This window comes from Rattus norvegicus, chromosome 13 (genome assembly GCF_021556685.1).
Source record: "Rattus norvegicus strain SHRSP/BbbUtx chromosome 13, alternate assembly SHRSP_T2T, whole genome shotgun sequence".
Lineage (NCBI taxonomy): Eukaryota > Metazoa > Chordata > Mammalia > Rodentia > Muridae > Rattus > Rattus norvegicus.
In genome coordinates this window covers 91,331,374-91,347,267 of record NC_141546.1, presented here as the reverse complement: position 1 = coordinate 91,347,267, position 15,894 = coordinate 91,331,374, and the positions used below count along the sequence as shown (strand labels likewise).

At 38.6% G+C, this 15,894-nt stretch overlaps 1 protein-coding gene across 36 annotated transcripts in view; it reads left to right on the top strand.

Moving 5' to 3' along the window:
* Window positions 1-15,894, top strand: part of Cep170 (centrosomal protein 170) — an 84,187-nt gene that overhangs the window by 396 nt on the left and 67,897 nt on the right. The gene's annotated exons all lie outside the window — the stretch shown is intronic.

The window sequence follows — 15,894 nt, the reverse complement described above, 5'->3', positions numbered from 1 at the left end:
TTCCCCTCTGTGCGCCCGGTCCTCTTTTCGCTCTCGCTTTGTGCCGCCGCCGCCTGAGCTGCCTGGGAGCGCTGCGGGCGGAGCGTCGAGGGAATGGCTGCGCGGCCGCTGGGGAAGGGAGTTTACCAGGGCGCCCATCCCTTTTGTAGGGTTGGTTTCGGGGTGTGAGGAGGGTGGCGGCGGTGGGGAGGGGGTCTCGGACGACGAGCCTTCTGATGGCGTTGGGAGGGCGTGGAAGACGTGCTGTCACTCAGCCTGCCGGACGACTGTACCCCACGTAGCCTCTAGCTCTGTAGTAAACCCACGGGAGGAGCTAGTGGCTTCCTGTGGGCTTCATTGTCCCAAGATTCAGTCGTAGGGTTTAGGTCTAGTTCACTTCCATTTTATTCAAGGGGGAGAAATAGCAGCTGCGTGACACGTACGGGAAGATGAGGAATTGTATCCTAAGTCATATGATCTCTGTTTTCTGGTCTTGAGTATAAACTGTCGTCCTGACCCCGGTTCCCCAAAGAATATAAAGACAGGCTATACAGGCTAGAGTCCCAAGTCTGCCGTGCTGATCAATATAAAATTACTAGGTGACAATAAAGGCTGGGCTTACGTAGGGTTTGACAGCGAAGCTGTTGTTTAGCAGGGAAATGAACCAGCAGAATTATTTTTTCCACTGGGTGGGTAATGCGTTCATGTTCCTAAGGGAATACATTAGGATACGCTTAAAGCAAACAAAAAAAATAGGCCAGCTATATTTCAGTTTCTGAAATTGATTTGTTTTCTATTCTGTTAATGAAAATTCAACCACTGGAGAGGAATTTGTTGAAGCAGACAATACATTTACTTGAAAATGCATCCTGTAAAACCGTTTGAAATCGTAAGCTTATGGTATTTGTAGTGTTTTGCCAACCTTGTTGCTTAAAGCAAGCGGACCATAGGATGAAGCAGGATGAGGAGGAGCAAGTGGAGGGATAATGTGAGAGTTGGATTATAAATACAGAACCTAAGTCTTTACCAATAAAGTCCCATGTATTAGCCTTAAGAGACTGAGAAATTCAATACTGAGAAATGGCACGTTACAAGCCAACCAGTCTGTATTTTTGCCATTGTTTTAAAAAATAAAACCCGCGGAGTTTTTAGTTTTTCCTTTTGTTAAGCACTATAAAAAGTTGCTGCCCTAAAACATGAGTCTAAACTGGGCTTACGAGAAACTAAGAGGATACTAACTTAGGCAAAGTTGACTGACTTGTCTGCCAACTCTGAAGCAATGGAAGGCAGAGCCAAATAAAACCAGATCTGTATTGCAGTGTGATCTCTCCTATGTGTGTGCCGTAGTCCTCTGCCCTGCACAGGTCTAGAGAACATATTCTACATGGTCCTTGAGTGGTCTGCATCAGTTAATTCTCACAGTTGTATTAATCTTATCCTTATGTTTCGACATATTATTAATTATGCTGAAGTGGAGCTTGAGTTTTATACACTAAGAGAAAATCTGCTTTTTTTGCTTAAAAAAAAGCTTCCCTGATTATTAACCAAAATGTACTATATGTCCTAATATTTTATAGCATAATCAATTCTATAAACTGTGTTAAAAATAAAATATACATACAAGAACTTAATGATGTTGGTTTTTCTTTAATGGATTATATTCTCAACTCATACTAGAACTCACCTTTTGATAACATTTGGGGGGCTTCTTTTATTAGAGTGGAACTTTTAACATTTAACTTTTGTTCTTAATTCTATTCTATCTTAATATTATTTTTATATTCGATTACAGCCAATTTTTGTTTGTTTGTGGGCTTTGTGGTTTTGGGTTTTTTGTTTTGATTTTTTGAGACATGATTTCTCTGTGTAGCTCTGACTGTCCTAGAACTTTGTAGATAGGCTGACCTTGAACTCAGAGGGATTTGCTTGCCTTGAACTCAGAGATTTGCTTGCTTCTGCATTCCTAGTGCTGGGATTAATGGTGTATATCTTACCAATAAATCTCATGGTATCCTAAAATGTTTTGTGTGGAATACATGATCTTCATGTTTTTTATTTTAGCATTAGAATAAACATCAATATGGCTTCTGCATGCTGATGTAAACAATCAAGGTGGTTTTTAAAATTCTGTAATTAGTAATTTGTTTCACTTTCTTACTACTTTATCTTTACTCAGTTTTATTATTGCATCTGGTAGTGATCAGATATTTCACCTCTGGTGGTAAAAGCTTGTTATTTGAACTTTGTGTCTGTAATGGTTTGCTTTCTTTTTCTCTTTTCCATGTGTGTGGTATATTTGCACGCATGTGTGTATGAATGTTTGCATGTGTTGGAGCATGCATGTTTGCCTGTGCACATAGAAGCCAGAAACTGAAATATTCCTTGATTGCTTTTCTACATCATTGATTCTGAGGCAGAGTCTTCGTTGAACCGATAGCTTATGAATAAAGCTCGTCTCACTAGCTAGCTTATTCCAGAGGCCTCCTATCTTTACTTTCTGAGCCTAACTGTACATCTCTAAGATCACCAGGCCTACTCAGCATTTTAATGGGTTCTGGCCATATGAACCATCTGGTAGTCTTGCTTACTCAACAAGTCCTTCCTTTAACCAGCCCCTGTATGGTTTATTCACTTAATAAAATTCTGTTCCCGATAAGTATTTTTCACTATTTAATGCATAATGATTTTTCTTCAGACTGTTAGGTAGTGTATGACTCTAATAAGAATGTGATAGGTGGCACTAAGCTGTGAAGTACGTGTATTTTTGCAGGTTTTCTAGATTAGTTAATACACCAATGTTTGATGAATAGAAAATGATTAAAGCATTAAGCATATACCTCTTTCACCCAATAAGGTTCCGTTTAGTGGCATAAAAACCTCAGACCATCTTTTCTCCTTTAATTATCCCTAATACTGGAAATTTTTAGTAACTACCCTTGGCAAAGTGAGCTTTGATTTATTTACTCTAATGTTTTATGAAGGATGTGTTCAATAGTGAGTTCACTTTTTTGTGGTATAAAAGAATAAGAAAACATCTGTAGTTGATTAAACTGGTTGTGTTGTCCAGTTTAGTTGAAATGATTGTGCAACAGGATATGTATTTTTTTAGGCAAAGTAAAATAGCAAATATGAAATCTATTTTCATGTCAAAAGCATAGAAGAAACTCACAGGAGGAAAGCTAATCCATATAAATTACTTCCATACAGTGGTAACAATACAAGGGGGAAGAAGCCCAAGCACTGTATAGAACTGAAAATCAAGTGAGACACAGTAGAGAATAGGCATCCGTTTTAGTATACTAATAAGTACTATAGAAAATATTCCTTGTGGGGGCCATGGTATTATTAAAAAGGGGAATAATACCCTGCATGGAGCACTTACTAAATGGCAGGGTTTTGTTTCGTTTTTCTTTTTAGACATCCTTCTTTATCACAGTATTATGTTACACATTTAAAGATTAAAACCTTGGGATTGGAGATATGGCTCTGCAGTTAAGATCACTAGCTGCTTTTCCAGAGGACTTAAGTTTAGTTCCCAACAACCAAGAGGTAGTTCCCAGCCGACTATAATTCCAGCTGCAAGGAGCCAGACACCCTCTTCTGTCCTCCAGACAACAGAGACACACATGGTGAATATTATACATGCAAGCAAAACACACAAAGTGTTAATACGCTCTTAAAAGACCTGCAGCAGATAGTTAATAGCTGTTTCTACGGTACCTATCACAGAATTTACAGAATATACAGTCTGTAACTGAACCTTTGTGTTTGACCAAAGTCAAAATTCTTTTTTTAGTAAGTTGAGAGAGAGAACCTGTTCCTTTGTTGTCATTAATAAAATGCTGGAATTGGAAGTCTTCTGTACAGTGTGCCACACATTGCTAATATTCTTGAGATTCAGCTTCACCTTGAACTCTTCCCTGGACTTGAAAGGAAGTCCATTTAACCTTCAGAAAGTTTAATGAAAGGTTGTTCCCAGAGTCCTAGGCCAGAGGAGGTCCCAGCCAATGAGATTGAGCCATCTGCTGCATGGAGAGTAGAGGGGAGTGAGATGGCAGAGTGAGGCCTTTATTCAGTATGGCCACACTAGGACGGAATGAGCATCAGTCTACTGATCCCTGTCTTCTGGGTAAAGACAGTAGCTCTGGGATTCTAGAATAGAAGGAAGAAGGTAGGGAACCAGGGGCATTTATAATCAAATAGAAACAGTCAACATTTGATCTGATAGATGACCTGCTTCTGCTAGGTCCTGCTAGTACCAAGAAGTCATTGGTGCTTGAAGGGAGATGATTGCTCACACTTGAGAGCAGCCTAGGATCCTTCCAGAAAGTGTAAGAAAACAGGGCTCAGTGTTCCAACAATTCAAGACAATTCAAGATAGAGTATGGAAAAGGGGCTCTTAAGAATAGGCTAGAGAAATAAATTGAGATCAGTTGGGGCAGTTAACTGACTTTCTTCCTGGGGAGCCCTGTTACAATGCTTAATGTTTCTGTAGCAGCATTTATTAATTGTAAAATGGCTTTTGCCATGGCATTTTCATACACATATAATATATTTTGATCATCTCTTTGTGTCTGCCTGTCTCCTTCTCCCCGCCTCCCTCCCCCCCCCCTCTCTCTCTCTCTCTCACACACACACACACAGAGTGTATATAGACCCTAGGATACTAGAAAGGAGCCCATAAAAGGGTAACATAATTCTTTACGGGACAGGAGAGATAACATGTGAGTTGGAAAGGGCAGAGAGTGGGGACAGAGGGGTGGGAGAGAAATGGAATAGAGGTGATAGCCATAACTAAGGAACTATAAAAAGCATGCAATCCATGCGATCTAATGCTGATTTTGCTGTCTGAATTCTTCCTGTTAGTTGTAGTTCTGTCTTAAGAACAATGCAGTAAGTTCCTCAATAAAGGTTTTTAAAATTAACCCTTGCAACTTCATATTTATATAGTTTCTTTTACCTTTTTTGCCTCTAACTGATTTGAGAAAGTTGAATCGATGTGGTTTTTTTCCCCAGTCTGACTTGAACCACTAGAAACTCAACAACCTTAGGTTGGTTCTCATTTTGTTTTTTGAAATGTTTGTTCTGAAAATTACAAATGCACTCTATATAAATATCCTTATAAATATTTACTAGTTTCACATACTCCATTTATAACATAAGTGATATTTCTGAAGCAATGATTTACCCTTACCTTCTACTCAATTTTATCTATCTTAATATTACTATAGTACAAGTTTGTTGAAATTTTCTTGAATCATGATTCTGTCTTCTCATCCAAGGGATTAGCTTCCCTTCCTGGCTTTCGGACATTTATAAATTTAATAAGCCATATCTCTAATGTCTTCATCCTGTCTAAGTACTTGTCATAGCCAAGGATAAAACCATCCAGATTTATAAATAGAATCAGTGCCACATAAAATATGCTGGGGGTGGGGGAAGTGATACAAAGGTAATGAAAATTATTCGTAGTTTGTTTTCTTTTCTTTTTTCCTTGATTAACAAAGGAACAAAGCTAATAGTTTTGAGGATATGGATGGTAATATCACTATATGATAATAAAGTTGAGTAAGGAAGCAGAGTTTATCAGCACCAAGGGAGCCATTGCTGTTAAGTTTGTGACCCAACTGTAGACTGCCAACACTACCGCATGGCTTGAAATGAGGACAGTGGTTTCACTACAACTGTATTTAGACCATAGCTGCAGAATCAAACATGGAAACTGGTCAGAATTTTTAAAAATAGCATTGATAAAACCTAAGGCCAATTGACAGAAGAGAAGACAAAAGAAAGTGAATAAAATTAATCAAAGAGGGATGGTAGACTTTCCCTTTTTTTTATTTTTAAGGTGTGAGCACATACAAATGGTTCAAGTGGTCAGTAGTTTTAAATGGTGTGCAAATTCCTTCTTGCCCTGTTTTGTAAATACTAAATTACCTTTCTCTAGTGCAGTAAAGTACCTTTGTTATATTCAATGTACCTCTCAATTCAAACAAAGACAAATAATGTTAACCCGCCTTCCATCTTCGACAGGAAAGGCTCACTACACACTGTGTCCTGAATGCTGTTACTTCTGAATGTTTGACAAATCAGCTTCTGAAACAGTGCTCACCACCCAACCCCAGATAGTTAACATTCCATCGTAGGGGGGGAAAGACATGTAGGTGTCTGAGTAGAGAGCGTTCTCACATGCAGGAATGGACACATGAATTTGAGAACAAAGAAGCCACTGTGACTGAAGATGAGAGAAAAGGGAAGAGGAGGAAGGAATTAAAGTGGGACAGGACTTTGATTGGTTGATGTTACTTAAGGGCCGTGGGAATTTATTGAGGACTTTGAAAGGATTGTTTTATACATAGTGGTAAAAGGGATGCACATATGGGAATAAAATGAGCTAAGAAGTAATTGGAGTGATGTAAACCAACTGTGTTTAGAGTAACTGTGGCAGTGGTAGTGAGAGTTGCCCATGTCTGACTTTACAGAATCAAGAGTTTCTGTAAAGTTAGCAATCTTTTCTAACATCTACGTAAACATATCAAGTAGGTAATGGGATATATAAGACAGAAATTCTAAGAAGAAGATTTAAGGATTCATAAACACCACCAGTAAACTGGAAGGAATGAAATTCTGTGGTACCTCAGAAGCCAAGGGAAGAAAGGAAGTTTGGAGGTAAAAGTGCCCAGTCATTATCACATTTAACCTTATATATACTTACTGGTGGTGGCTGAGCAGTCTTCATTCTCATTTATTAATAAGAATGCTTGTAATCAATCTTCCTGTAAATTAGTCATCTGTATACCTGAACAAAGTTTATTTAACAAGCAGGGCATTGCTGACTGTAGGTAGGTGGGCAATGATGCTCTCTCGGGTAAGACTTGATCAGATGACACCTCAGTGTCACCAGTTGTATGGTCCTGAATGTTACTTTATCTTAGAGGCTCAGTTTCGTGTTATGTTTAGTTAATGATAGACTACTTTCTTGGAGGCTTACTATAAAAAAAATGTTTAATTGTGTATATTTCTTCCTTTAGGGCCTCTGAAATAATGCTACAGCATTATTGTTGGATGTGAGGAAACACATTGGCTGAGGTTAAATTTTTTTTTCATTGACTCTGTAGAAATAATATTTACCTTTTCTGAATTCTATTCTCACTGGGCAGTTTTACATGTCATTTACAGCATTCTTGTGGTAAAGAGAAAGAGGCGTAGTGCCAGGAGTTGGAGTTGGGTATAAGCTTTAAGTTAAGACTTCTGATTCTGCCTGATAGTATACTGGGTAAAGGTTCATTACATGTTACATGAAATAACAAATCACAAATTCAAACCTTAGAGCTTGAATAGGAAGGAGTCTTGCACTCAGTCAAACAGCTAGTAAACTGATTTGAGCAAATTCAAGGAAAGGGGAAAGGGAGCCTCTTTGGTATAAAATAATGTGGTGGAAAACACATTGGAAATAGAAGACTTTCTGTGGGACTATAATTTAAAACTATAAGAGCTGAGGATATAGCTCAGTGCTAGACTCTGCTTAGCATGTGAAAGGCCCCATCTTTGACCCACAGGATAACAGAGTGGACAAGTGCACACAAGGCAGTTATTCCTTGGTAGCTAATTAGAATTAAATCTTCCAGTGCTTGAGACCTTTAAATAAACTTGGAATAGTATTTGCATATAACCTATTGATATCTGCTTAAATACTTAGAAACAATACATTTATTTGGGTATGGATATGGGTTCATGGTATGCTACACAAGAGGAGGCCAAAGGATATCTTGAAGGAGTCAGCTCACTCCTTCCACTGTGTGAGTTCCAGGGATGAGCTCAGGTCATCAGTCTTGGCAGCAAGTGCCTTTCCCACTCAGCCACCTCGCTTGATCCTCCTAAGTGCATCCTTTAAGTTATCTTTGTGTTACTTACAATGCCTAATACAGTGCAGTATCCCACAAAGACTTAATGCTCTCTACAACTTGGGAAATGATGACAAATGAAAATTATCTGTGCGTGCTCAAAACAGGCACACACAGATTGTCATCTGGGTTTACTGGATCCATGAATGTGGAACCCATGGGAATATGCGTTTGTATGTGTCCATTTATATTTTTGGACTTTACTGTTGTTTGCTGTGGTTGCTCAAGAGAAATCCTCCTAATTGTACAACTAACACATTGCAAAGTGAAGGCTACTTATTAATGTTTTCTTATTCTTTTACAGATTTAAATATAATTATTATATATTGTAAAATTTCTAAAAGTGTTGAGTCAAAAAGCACACAGTTTAATAATTCACTAGCTCTTATCTCTCTTCTTGTCTATTATTTAATTTGGCATGATTCTACCTTAGACTTTATCACTAATTTTTATTGAAATATTTTTGTCAAGTTAGAAAAAATTAAAAAATTTTTGTAAATCCTGAAGTGGGGGAAAAAACCTCATTTTGAAATTAGTATGAGTTTTAGAATTCTACATTTGTATTTGCATCGAATCTGATTACTTTACTTTCAAACTAAAGGAAAACAGGAATTCCCACACAGATCTGAGAAATATCCATTGTAATGTTTACAATTTTAAAACCAATTTACATAAATTTTAAATAAATTACATGTTTGATAAAATAAACTCCTATGCCACTACATAGGAGTAACATCTAAATTGGATCACGGGAGTGCATTTCAGTGTAGATAACTGCCTAGCATGTGTGGGCTGTTGGGTTGGGTTTGATCAATAGCATCAGGGGATTGGGCAGAGAGAGATTGAAAATAGGCTCCTAAAAATAAAATGGAGCCATAGGAAAAGAACTACAAAAATGGTATATGCTTTCCTCAGTGTAACCTTAGTTAGGGTTTTTTATTGTTATGACAAAACACCATGACTCAAGCAACCTGGGGAGGAGAGGGTGTTTTTGGCATACGTATCAACACATTGAGGGAAACCAAGTCAGGAACTTAAACAGAGCAGGAACAGAACCAGAGGCAGAAGCTGATGCAGAGGCCATGGAGGGTGCTGCCCACTGACCTGCTCAGCCTGCTTTCTTATAGAATCAGGACCACCAGCCAAGGGATGGCACCACCTACAATGAGCTGGACCCTTCCCCATCAATTAGTAATTAAGAAAGGTCTGCCTATAGCCCTATGTCTCATACTTGTGAAAATGCCAAAGGCTATTTTCAAAGTTTTAGCAAATTAAATATCTGCTGAAGGTTTTTTCCTTAGAGGTAGCATCATTGAAGTATGCCAATGGGATAGACAAGTGAGAGGCTCCTTTCTTTGCCTTTTAAATGAATATTGATTCTGTTCCCTCCCAAAGGCTCCATCTCTTTATCATCATCATCATTATTGTTATTATTATTATTATCATCATCATTATTATTCACTTTACATCTCACTCACTGCCCCTCCTGCTGGTCACCCCCACCACAATACTTTCCCCTCCCTCTCCTCCTCTGAGAGAGTGGGACACCCAGGTATCCTCACCCACCCTGGCACACCAAGTCTCTGCAAGGCTAGGTCCTCCTCCCCCACTGAGGCTAGACAAGGCAGCCCAGCTAGGAGTCCATGTCCCACATATAAGCAACAACTTTTGGGATAGCTCATTTCTCCAATTGTTTGGGACCCAAAAGAAGACCAAGCTGCATATCTGCTACATATGAGCAGGGAGGCCTAGGTCCAGCCAATGTATGCTCTTTGGTTGGCAGTTAAATCTCTGAGAGCCCCAAGGATCCAGGTTATGACTCTGTTGGTCTTCCTGTGGAGTTTCTGTCCTCTTGGGGACTGCAATTCTTCTCCTATTCTTCCATAAGAATCCCCAAGCTCCATCCACTGTTTAGCTGTGGGTGTGTGCATCCAACCTCCCAGAGGGCAGCCATGCTAGGCTCTGTCTGCAAGCATGACAGAGTATCAGTAATAATGTTAGAGATTGGTGTTTGACTGTGGGATGGATCTCAAGTTGGGTGGGTTATTGGTTGGAAAAATTACTGGTTGGCCATTCCCTCAGTCTCTGTTCCATCCCCTGTCCCTGCATTTCTTGTACACAGGGTAAATTTTGGGTCAAAGCTTTTGTGGGTAAATTGATGTCCCTATGGCTCCACTGGGGTTCCTGCCTGGCTACAGGAGGAAGGCCATGTCTCTTAATACAGTTGCATTGAGGATTAACATTCAACATGAATTTTTAAAGAAATACGATTTTAATTATTTTTCTCCTTGCTATGATTAAATATCTAATAGAAAATATGTAGAAAGGTTTTACTTTTTGATTTTCTTCCTGGTTTTACACGAGGTATACTCCTAGCATGGCAGGGAAGGCCTGGTAGCTGGAGGGCCTGCTCCATGGTAACAGGAGCATAGTGTCTGACTTCTTTACAACTTGGCAGATTGGAAAGAAGAGAGCTGGACCATAAACAGGGCAAAACCATAACTCTCAAAGGCTCTAGTAGCCTTTGACATCTAGACCTGATGCCTCGAAAGTTTCATGAATTCCCCAAACAATATTTATTAGATACATGAGGCTGTTAGATGGCATTTAAGATCTATACTACAATAAATACTTTCATTTAAATCATATCAGAGAACCAAAGAAATTAAAGGATATTCATGCTACATAATGGTATGTAGACATTGAAATAAAAAAGGTGGGTAGGGGTTGGACAGGAGGTAAAAAATGTAGAATTGGAGTAAGTTCAATTTTTGGAAGGGAAACATTGGTTTAATTGGAGTTAGGGTTGAAATACAAGGTCAGTATATCATTTCCTAACAATAATTGTTCTTAAAATTACTAACATTTGGGGCTAAGGAGATAGCTGTCTGATTTAAGCACTTACCAAGCAAGTGTGAAGACTTGCTAGAAACCTAACATAGACATTGGGTAGGTCTGGCAGTCTGTTCATAATTTCAACCCTGGGGTGTGAGATTATCAAAACTAGCTCTGGGTTTGAAGTTGAGACCCTGCTTCAATAAATATTGTGGAAGAGCAGTTGAAGATTCCTAGCACCAGCATCAGGCCACCACATGAGAAAGAAGGAAATTTTCCCCAGCTGAAAATTAAAAGATGCACATGCATACATTTTACCATCGTAAGCATTTATACACAATGCTATACAGCCAGCACCATCCACAAAACTGAAATGAAGAACTATTAACCAGTAGCTCCTCTAGTGCTCCCATCCCCAGGTGCCAGTAACTACTTTTCCTTCTCACTCTGATTTCTGCTACTGAAAGTATGTTATATAATTGAAAGCACATGATGTTTGTTTTTGTGACTGGCTTATTTTACTTAGCATATCTTCTTCAAGGTTGATCCATACTGTAACGTGTCAGAATTCCCTTCTAACAATGAACAATGTTATATTATGTGTACCATATTTTATTAATTCATCTACCCAGAAACGCTTGTATTGTTTCCTATGTATTGACTATTGATAGTAGTGGTGATTTATCTGTGTTAGCTGCTTTTCTGCCTCAAAATTTCTGAAGTTGTTATGCAAATAAAATAATACTTCAAGTGTTTTAATGCTGGTTGTGTTTGAGAATTATCCCCTTTGACAGAAATCTCTGTATTTCACATTCTCAGAAATTATCCCACATTGTATGTCTGTTTTTATTGAATTCTTAGGAACCTTGTAGAGTCAAGAATGATGAACAGAATTATCTTCAGGTGGAGAGCCAAAAGAATACAGTCTAGACTATGAAAGAACATAAGTGATTCAAAGGTTAGCTAAAAGATGAGAGAGTTCATTTGTTTTCTGATTTACTAACTTAGTTTTAAACTTTTGCTGCTACCTTTATAAATGAAAGTACAAATCTCTTTACGCTCTTTTGATTAGAATAAATTATCAGCGTATCTATATTGCCTGCTATAAATGCAAAACACTTAACTGAAGCCACCCTTCATATGAAAAGCATATGGTGTTTGTTTGTGGAGCTTCAGTAACTAGAGCAGCAGCCACTAAGCACCTGTTTAACAAAAGTTTCTCAGTCTACAAAGGAAAGCAAGTCATGGTTTACATTTTCATAAGCTGGCAGAGAAATCTTGGTAAGAACTCTTAATGCCTCAGCCATGCAGATGTGTTGCATTTTTCTGGTAGGACTATTCATTGAGGATTTAATAAATGATTTTATGAAGGAAGTTTATTAAGTTGCTACCTTTTCTCATTAAATTAAGTTTTCTTTTGAAAATGTATAATAAAGTTAGATACAACATGAGGAATGCCATCTATTTTTTGGTGAACAAATATTAAGTTGTAGATTCTATCTGTTATTGGTTCATATTTATTTTAACTGCTTTTAAAGAAGAGTTGATGATTTACATAGCAAATATAAAGGTCAAATTTAGGCATTTATTCCAATATAATGAATATGAGAACAAAAAGTATTCCCTTCGTCCCCTCCCCCACTCTTGCAAAAATATTCTTACTACTGGTTTTTCATGTGAGCATAGAGTCAGAATCTTGGTAAGAATCCAAAAAAAGCACAGCTGCAGATTTATTTTTTGTGAGGAACTGTACAAATGAGGGTGGGGATTTAAAGTAAATGAAGTTTTCCCAAGAATGTTTTTCATTCTCTTTCCCAGATCAAGTTAAATATACAGCAGAGTTGAACATTTCAGTGTTGTACTCTGTGTGTGTGTGTGTTACTTTCTCAGAGATGCTTGCTCTGTCTGTCCATGGGTACCACCCTGCCCTGGTACATCAAGTTGCAGCAGAGCATTCTCTCCCACTGATGCTAGACAAAGTAGCCCAGCTAGAGAAAGAGGATCCAAGGGTAGACAACAGAGTCAGAGACAGCCCCTGCTCTAATTGTTAGGGGACTCTCATGAAGACCAAGCTACACATCCACAAATATGTAGGGGGCCTAGGTCTAGCCCATGTATGCTCTTGGGTTGGTGGTTTAGTCTCTGTGAACTCCCGGAGGCCAAGGTTAGTTGACTCTGTAGGTCTTCTTGTGGTGTCCTTGACCCCTTTGGCTCCCTCAATCCTTATTCCCACTCTTCGACAATTCTCCTAGGGAGTTCTGCCTAGTATTTGGCTGTAGGTCTCTGCATCTGTTTCCATCAGGTTCTGTATGAAGCCTCACAGAAGACACATACATATTCAATTCCTGTCAACTGGTTGCTTGTTTCGACTCTTGTCCAATAGTTGACTTTATTTAATCCTGTTTATAATTTTCAAGCAGAAAGCTCTTGTATTAAGAGTAGGCACTAAGACTGAGCCCACAACTAAAAACAGGTTTCTCCAGTAAATAACACAATCTTGGGGTTCAAAGTGTGATCAGATATCCTGTAACATTTTATTCCTCTTTGTTTAAAGTTTTATGTATCTTATTAGAAAAAAAACATATACTCTGGAAATAGGTAGGCTGTGAGTCAAATCTTTAGAGGTCATTGTCTCCCATGCTTCCTGGCAACTTGAAAAAAAAAAGTTGTCAAATGATAGCATTTTATCATCAAATAAGGTTGGAGAAAAGCCCTTTCCGCTCTGAAGAGTGATAGTCCTATTGTGAGGCCAGTTATTTATTTCTCTGCAATAGCAGAGATTGTAGGGTAAGATGAGCCTTATTCTGTGTAAAGCCATCTGGTGATGAATCAGCCAGCTGCTTTGCAGAGCATAAGGATGAACTATCCTTAACATGTGGCCTAGTTCAAGTAATTCCATGCATTAATTATACACTAGGTATATAATGTATGGAAGCAAGTTTTTTGGCACGAATTGTGCAATGCACTATTTCCTAGTTCCGTAGCAATGCTATTGTCTATCTTAAAAGCCCATTATAATTTACATCCCTCAGATCCCTCTTGACATCAGTTCTCAATTGAGTTATATGTAACTACAAGCAGCATTGTGAAAATTTATGTTTTAAATAACAATACAGTAATGGGTTTCCCTCTGGCATTTCATATCTGTTTCTTTTTCTTTGATTGTTCTTTACTTCCCTCCCCCATCCCCTGCTTTCTTTTTCTCTAACCCCTAGGTCCCATTCTACATTTTTAACATATACTCTAGCAATCTCTTTTCTTCTTTCCCCGAAGAATCCTCTCCACCTCATAGTCCTCTCCTAGTCTCATGAGCCACACACACACTCACAAAATTAAAAAACAGAATCCACGTATGACAGAAAAGGTGGTATTTTTCTTTCTGAGTCTGGTCTACTTTCTCTTTAATATAGTAATTTCCAGCTATATTCATTTTCTTGGGAATATGATTTCATTTTTTATGGTTGAATAAAACTACATTGTATATATGTACCAAATATTCTTTGCATTCATGTTTGGGTGCAAAAATGAACTATTTTCACAGGAAAGTCCAATTTTAAAACTAATTTAGGAAGGTGAGGGCGTGACTGTGGTGCTAGCTAGGCTTACACCTGCCTGGCATCTAAATGTTGGAATGCTAAACTCTTGTCATCTAACTGCTGAAAAGCCAAGCCCTGTGTGACAAGGAGACAGCTGTAAGAGATTGCTAAGAGGAGCAGAACTAGGAAGTAAGGGCCAGATTCACTCAGTGACATGTTAGGTGGTCCTAGAGAGTTCCAGGTTAACTGGAAGCCAAGAGTTCTAGTGGAGCTGTCCTTCATTCATTAAAAATACCCTCGCTGTATATTAGATTTGATCTCTTAGAGAGAGGGGAGGAGAGAAGTGGGCAGTGGTGGGAAGAAGGGAGGAAGGTTGTCAAACAATTACAGTGAAAAAAGGTTGTTCTTGGGTAGAACCTAGAGATGAAGAACCTGTATGGCCTTGAGCTGGCATGGGTAAGATCATCTCATGTCTCCATTCCAGTCTGGAATAAGAACAGCTTCCTGTTTCCATCTAACTTCCCAGCATTCTCTACAGGACTTAGCTCCCTGAAGCAAGATTCTTTTGTTTGTTTGCCCTAGCAACCCTGGATTTGGTAGGCGGCTCAATAGGTGTGTGTATATATATTTAAGGATATCATATATTAGTACATGTATACTTGGTATAGCATTTAAATGAGTTGAACTTGTCTGTCGCCTCATCATTGACTCTTTTTCTAATGTTTTGGAATCCATTGTGTACTATCTATAGTCACATATGCATTAGCAGAGCTTCTTCTACTGAACTGTAAATAAGTTATCATTGATCACTAGCCTCTCTTCTCCCCTCCCCGAGCTATTCCCAGATACTACCATTATACTCTCAATTTCTATGACAGCAACATTTTTGGGTTGTACAGACCAGTGAGGTTTTGTGTTACTTTCTTTTTCTGTGCCTAGCTTGTTTCATTTAACCTGAGAGTGTCCATTTCTATCAGTGCTGTGTCGAACGGCAGAATTCCCTGCTTCATTATGGTTGAACCATATTGCCTTCATGCGTATATGGACACAACTTGATTTCTTGGCTGTTGAGGTTAGTGCTACAATATACTTGGGAATGCAAATGTTTCCCTCATATTTCTACCTCCTTTGAATATGTACCCGTGAATAGGGCTGCAACATCATACAGTGGCTCTATTTTTTTTTTTTAATTTAAGACCTTCCAGAATGCTTTTTTTCATAGCTGTGCTAATTTACATTCCCATTTGAGTTCCTGCTGGCACTTTGTTACCTTTTAGGGTGTTTGTGCAATACCCATTTATTGAATTAAGGCCATAGTTAATTGTGGTTTTATCTTCCATTTCCCTGGTGTTTACTGCTGGACACTTGCATGTCTTCTTTTTAAAAATACCTGTTTGGATCTGTTGCCCATTTTGAAATTGCTTGGGAGCCCACATAGATGACCTATCTGTAATTCCAGCACTCAAAAGGTACAGGCCTGCGGTCCCTGGTGCAGTCTGGTTGACTGGGCTAGCTGGATCAGGAAGATACCCATTGTCAAACTCTGGTCTTCCCATGTTCTCTTGCCACACACCTGCAAACACAAATATACCACAGATACATACGCACATGGAAAAAGAAGAGAGAATACCTGAGGGAGT